Source organism: Olea europaea, chromosome 9 (assembly GCF_002742605.1).
Source record: "Olea europaea var. sylvestris chromosome 9, O_europaea_v1, whole genome shotgun sequence".
Lineage (NCBI taxonomy): Eukaryota > Viridiplantae > Streptophyta > Magnoliopsida > Lamiales > Oleaceae > Olea > Olea europaea.
In genome coordinates this window covers 2,033,935-2,040,950 of record NC_036245.1, presented here as the reverse complement: position 1 = coordinate 2,040,950, position 7,016 = coordinate 2,033,935, and the positions used below count along the sequence as shown (strand labels likewise).

General features: G+C 37.6%; 1 pseudogene; it reads left to right on the top strand.

Annotated features, from left to right (window-relative positions):
• LOC111400115 lies at positions 1 to 2,228 on the top strand (annotated as a pseudogene).
• Positions 2,229 to 7,016: the final 4,788 nt, after the last annotated feature.

The following is a 7,016-nucleotide window of genomic DNA, read 5'->3' as shown; positions in this document are numbered from 1 at the left end:
ATAGAGCCTGAAATGGAAGATGCAAATCGGACCTTAAAGGAACTTGCAACTCTAACTTTTGTTCAACAACCTCTATGCATTCAATATCCTCAAGTGGAGGTGGGATTTGAACTAAAGTTCGGGATGATTCATTTACTTCCCACATTCCATGGATTCATCGGAGAGGATCCAAATAAGAATTTGAAAGAGTTTCATGTGGTTTGCTCAAGCATGAAACCGGTGGGTATATCGGAAGAGCAAGTGAAACTACGGGCATTCTCTTTCTCTCTTGCAGACACTGCTAAGTAATTGCTCTATTATTTGTCGGCCGATCTTATTACCACGTGGAATGAAATGCAAAAGTTCTTCTTGGAGAGGTATTTCCCAGCTTCAAAGGCTACAAACATCAGGAAAGAAATCTATTGCATTCGACAATCTCAAGGGAAAATCTTTATGAGTATTGGGAGAGATTCAAAAGGCTATGTGCTAGTTGCCCAAACCACCAAATCAGTGAGCAATTACTTCTACAATACTTATATGAAGGATTACTCCCGATGGAGAGAAGTATGATTGATGCGGCTAGTGGAGGAACTTTAATGGATAAAACACCGACAGTTGCTAGGGATTTGATAGCCAACATGGTCACAAACTCACAACAATTTGGTAGTAGAGAAGCAGCACTGGTTAAACAAGCAAGTGAGGTAGGAGCAGCCTCTCAAATTGAACACCAATTAGCCGGTCTTACATCGCTTGTGCAACAAATGGCACTTAGGACAATGCAACAAGCAAAAGTGTGTAGATTTATTCTATTGTAGGACATCCTACTGAGGCATGCCCGACGCTACAAGAAGGAGCCTCAGAGCAAGCGAATGCCATTGGGGGATTTCCAATGCAACAGAGACAGAGATATGATCCATATGCTAACACATATAATCCTGGATTTAGAGATCATCCTAATCTCAGTTATGGAGGAAATCATTTCATAACTCCACAATCACAGTTTAATCATCCCCCGGGGTTCAATCAACAAAGGCAGCCACAACACCCTCAACCTCATCAACAAACTCCGCCTCAAAGTTCAGATATGTCTCTTGGGGATATGGTTAAGTCATTGGCTTCTAGTACAGTACAATTTTAACAAGAGACAAAGACCTCAATTAATAATTTGGAGACACAAGTGAGCCAATTAGCTATCACGGTGGGTAAATTAGAGGCTCAAGGATCGGAAAAACTTCATTCTCAAGAAATCAACTCGGGAGAAAATTCTAGTGCCATAACACTAAGAAGTGGAAAGAATTTGGAAGAGGCAGCAAGGAAAATGAAAGATCAAGTTGAGGAGTCAACACAAGAGAAGAACTTAGCATGTGAAAATGATGAAGCTACTACTCCAACTGCGGGATCTAAGGTAGAATCTAAAAGTTCTATTCCTACTTATGTTCCTTCTCCATTTTTTGGCAGGTTTGCAAAGTCCAAAAGGGATGAACATGAGAAGGAAATTTTGGAAACTTTTCGCAAGGTTCAAGTGAACATACCACTTTTGGATACAATTTATCAAGTACCTCGTTATGCAAGGTTCCTCAAGGATTTGTGCACTAACAAGCATAGATTGAAAGGTAATGAAGTGGTAAATGTAGGGGAAAATGTCTCAACGATCTTGCAAAAGAAACTTTCACCAAAATGTAAGGACCCTGGAAGTTTTACCATTCCTTGCATTATTGGTAAACACTATGTTTGAAAAGGCAATGCTAGATTTAGGAGCATCTATTAATGTCATGTCATATTCTATTTATGCTTCCTTAAATCTAGGATCACTTAAAGAAATCGGTATTATTATTCAATTTGCTGATAGATCTAATGCATTTCCAAAGGGTGTGTTGGAGGATGTTTTGGTGCAGGTAAATCAATTGATTTTTTCAGCAGATTTCTACGTTCTTGACATGCAAGATGAACCAACATCTTTATCGTCACCATTGCTCTTGGAAAGACCATTTATGAGGACTGCGCATACAATGATAGATGTGCATGATGGTACATTGACAATGGAGTTTGATGGTGAGATTATTCGCTTCAACATCTTTGAAGCAATAAGGTATCATAGTGATGTTCATGCTTGTTTTTCAATTGATGTAATAGATTTATTAGTACAAAATGTTTTTGAATTATCAAATGAAGATGCATTGGATACCACTTTGATTAAAAGCATTGATGCTAACAATCTCACCGGGTTGAGCAAGAATTTACAAGTGTAAAAGGATGTTGTTGAAACTGTAGCATCACTTGAGTCACGACCAAGTATTCCACTAAAGTATGATTTCTCCTATATTACCCTTCCGATATCTAAATAGAAACTTTTACCTTTGGTGATGCAAGCCCCCACTTTGGAACTCAAACCTCTTCCCGTGCATTTGAAGTATGTATATTTGGGAGAGGGAAAAATACTACTGGTGATCATTGCAAAGAATCTCACAACACTTCAAGAAGATATGCTTATCCGCGTGCTCAAGGAACACAAAATAGCTATTGGTTGGACAATAGCCGATATCAAGGAGATAAGCCCTTCTATGTGCATGCACCGATTATTGCTCGAAGATGGAGCAAAGCCATCAAGAGAAACACAACGTCGCTTGAATCCTTCCATGATGGAGGTGGTGAAGAAGAGAAATTTTGAAATTTCTAGACGGTGTCATCTTTCCCATCTCCGATAGCAAACGGGTAAGCCCGATCCAAGTTGTTCCAAAAAAATTTGGAATCACAGTGGTGACGAATGAAGAGAATGAGCTTGTACCAACTCGGGTCCAAGCGGGTTGGAGGGTTTGTATTGATTATAGAAAACTTAATTTTGCAACCCGAAAAGATCACTTTCCTTTACCCTTTATTGATCAAATGTTGGAAAGATTACCAGGTCCTTCTCATTATTATTTTCTTAATGGTTATTCAGGTTATAACCAAATTGTGATTGCTCCGGAGGACCAAGAGAAAACAACATTCACTTGCTCATTTGGCACATTTGCTTACTGGCGCATGCCTTTCAGCCTTTATAATGCTCCCATAACCTTTCAAAGATGCATGATAAGTATAATCTCCGATTATATTGAAAGCACCATTGAGGTCTTTATAGATGATTTTATTGTTTATGGTAATACCTTTGATAGTTGCCTGGAAAATTTCACACTTGTGCTTAAGAGATGTATGGATGCTAACCTAGTACTTAATTGGGAAAAATATCATTTTATAATTGATCAATGCATAGTGTTAGGCCATGTTATTTCTTCAAAGGGGGATAGAAGTTGATCAATCTAAAATTGATTTAAAACACTCTTTACTTCCTCCAACAGGTGTGAGGGAGATTCGTTCTTTTCTTGGACATGCAGGATTTTATCCAAGGTTTATCAAGGATTTTTCCAAATGTGCAAGACCATTATGTAGGCTATTGCAAAAGGAGGTGCCATTTCATTTTGATGAAGATTGTAAAAAGGAATTCGAGAGGTTGAAGGAACTTTTGACATCGGCACCCATCATTCAACCACCAGATTGGAGCAAGCCGTTTGAGTTGATGTGTGATATGCATCAAAAACTTTGAATCAACTCAATTACTCTACTACTAAAAAAGAGCTTTTAGCAGTTATTTTTGCCTTAGAGAAATTTCGTTCATAACTTATTGGCACTAAAGTAACTGTCTTTTCCGATCATTTAGCTCTTAGGTACTTGCTTGCCATGAAAGAGGCAAAACCAAGGCTCATTAGATGGATACTCCTTTTACAAGAGTTCGAACTTGAGATTAAAGACAAAAAGGAGAATGAAAATTTTGTGGCCGACCACCTTAGTGGCCTTATCCATGAGAGAGAAACTCTTCCATTGCAAGAAAGCTTCCCCCAATGAACAATTGTTTCTCGTCACAGACACATCTCCTTGGTTTGCGGATATAGTGAACTATTTAGTCACTAAGAAAATTCCAAGTGAGTTGACCACCGTTCAAAGGCAAAATCTCAAGGTGATGGCCAAGTATTTTGTGTAGGATGAGTCGTACTTGTGGAAACACTGTCCAGATCAATTGATAAGAAGGTACGTGCATGAAAATGAATTTCATTCAATACTTACCTTTTGTCACTCCTATACATGTGGTGGACATTTTGGAGCAAAGAGGACTGCTCTCAAGGTGCTTGAAAGTGAATTCTATTGGCCTACCTTGTTCAAAGATGCATTCCTTTTTTGTAAATCTTGTGATCGATGTCAAAGAGTAGGTATGTTGGAAGCCCAAAATCAAATACCACAGACACCTATACTTTTTGTTGAAATTTTTGATGTTTGGGCAATTGATTTCATGGGACCTTTCCCTTCATCTTATGGTAACCTTTACATAATTTTTGCTTTGATTATGTGTCAAAATGGGTGGAAGGAAGGGCCACTCGAACTATTGATTCTAAAGTGGTCATAGATTTTGTTAAATCAACATTTTTGCAAGGTTTGGAACACCAAGAACTATTATTAGCGATGGAGGACTACATTTTTGCAACCGTTCCTTTTGGGCCCTATTGAAAAGATACAACATCACCCATAAAGTGGCTATACTTTACCATCCGCAAACTAGTGGGCAAGTCGAAGTGTCTAACCGAGAGGTCAAATCCATCCTCGAAAAAACTGTGAATCCCAATAGAAAGGATTGGAATCTCCACCTCAATGATGTACTCTGGGCTTATAGGACGGCATACAAAACACCGATTGGCATGTCCTCTTATTGGTTAGTTTATGGTAAGCCTTGTCATCTCCCGGTTGAAATCGAACACAAGGCATTTTGGGCAGCCAAGCAATGCAACATGAACCTAGGTGCAGCGGGTGATCATAGAAAGCTTCAACTTAATGAACTTTAGGAAATTTGAAATGACACCTATGAAAGTTCAAAAATTTACAAGTTAAAAACTAAGGCGTCCATGATAAAATGATTTGAAGAAAGGCTTTTGTTGTTGGACAAAAAGTTCTTTTCCACTCGTGCCTCAAGTTATTTCCAGGTAAATTACGTTCTGGATGGATTGGACATTTCGTTGTTACTAATGTCTTTCCTCATGGTGCAGTAGAAATCAAAAGCCTTCAGACTGAGAAAGAGTTTAAGGTGAATGGGCATCGATTAAAGCCATATTTTAAACTCTTCGTACCACAAAACATGGAAGAAATGCGATTGGACGATCCAATCGAAGAAGCATGAGAGAGGATACTTATTTTTGTTTTTGTGAATTTTTATCGCCAATGGTCCCCCAACCATCATCACAGCCATCACCATCAACACCACTAGGGGAATATTTGCACCTCTTGCGCTTTCTATTTCTTTTTGCTTTTACGTTGAGAACAATATGCAATTTAAGTTTGGGGGTGAGGTGGTATGTGCTAATTTTGTTCTCGCTAAAAATTTAAAAATTTGGGTTAAACACTTGTTTTTATGCTTGTTTGTGTTGTTTGATAGTTTTTCCAATTGCATTTCGAGTATTGCATTGCATTGATTTATGAATTGGGAACATGAATGCTAAGTGTTGTTTATTTTCATCCACTTATTACATGATTGACTCTTTATTGAGCACTTGGGTCATGGGATTCATCACACGCACTTGTTGGTTGCACTTGTAGGTTGTTAACGAACTTAAATGACCATGCTATTATAAATTCTTCAATTACTTTACCAATGAAATGATAAGTTTGGAGGTGGTTGAACCGGTGAAATAAATTATTTAGAATTGTATTAATTCCTGACTCAGTGATTGATTTTGTGGAATGTTCTCAGACTTCAAATGAAAGTTAGATGTTATTTTTCATCTATTGATATTTCATAATATAAAAAAAAATCTGTAGGAAAAAGTTGTCTACCCTAAGGAGTGTGAGTCAGCATTGAGTAATCTGACCCTATGCATCACCAATGTGTAGGAAACGATCTACGAATGAAGAAGGCTATCCTTAGGGACCAAAGCGAGAACTACTTGCATTGGAAAAATGAAGAAAAATAAAAGGGATGTTATAAGCATTTAGGGGTGATTTGGTTGAAGAATTGATGGATTGTGAGTAATTTGCCTAACATAAGTTTGTAGTCTAAGCACTTAAATTTTTTGGCGAATTAATACATGACTAGATGATCTATTTTATCGGTTCAACCCAACCAAATTTGAGAGGGAAAGATTGAGTGATTTGTGGGCAACCTTAAGTTTTTGACACCTTGGGCTAAAGTAAAAATATCAAGTTTGGGGAAGTGTGCATCCCACGAGTGAGAAAGAAAAATTTGACCATTGAGGGTTGGGAAAATCACCAACTTATGTATTGCAATGAATTGAAATGACCACACACACACACACAAGTCAAGCATGGTATAAGTTAAAGAGTGTTTGTTGTAGCATTTTTGTAAACATTTCATAAGTTAGTTGCATAATGTAAGGCTTGAAGCAAAGTGACAAACTATCTAACATTTAGAGTATTTGTTATTATAGTATTGTTGTTTGGTTTTAATTTACGTGTTTGTAAGCTTGTTTGTATAGCTTTATTCGAGGACTAACAAAGATTTAAGTTTGGGGGTGTGATAAGTGCGAATTTTTGCACTATTCCGAGCCATTAAACTTAGATATTTGTCAATTTTATTAGCGATTTATTACTTAATTTAGTTATTCTTATTGTGTAGGTGAAAGCCCGACTTTGAACAATGATTAGAAGGTATTTATGCGAGAAAAGACAAAAAAGATAAAGGAAGTATGAAGACATTGAAAAAGGATGTTTCTAAAAAATATATATATATCAGCCCGCGCCCAGCCCGAACAGAAAACAGAAATTGTGGCGCCAGGCGCTACTGTTCCAGCGCCTAGGCGCCACGCGGACCATTTTTAATTGTTTCAAAAACCTAGAGACCAATGCTGCAATTTCCTTTACGTTTTAGCTTAAAACATTCAACCAAACACAAAACTTCTCATTCTTGGAAATTGAGGGAGGCAGCTAGTTCTTCTTCTTCTTCTTCTGCTTGTCTCTTGTTTTCTCTCTTTTTCCTTTTCCTTTCACCTATATTTTCTTAG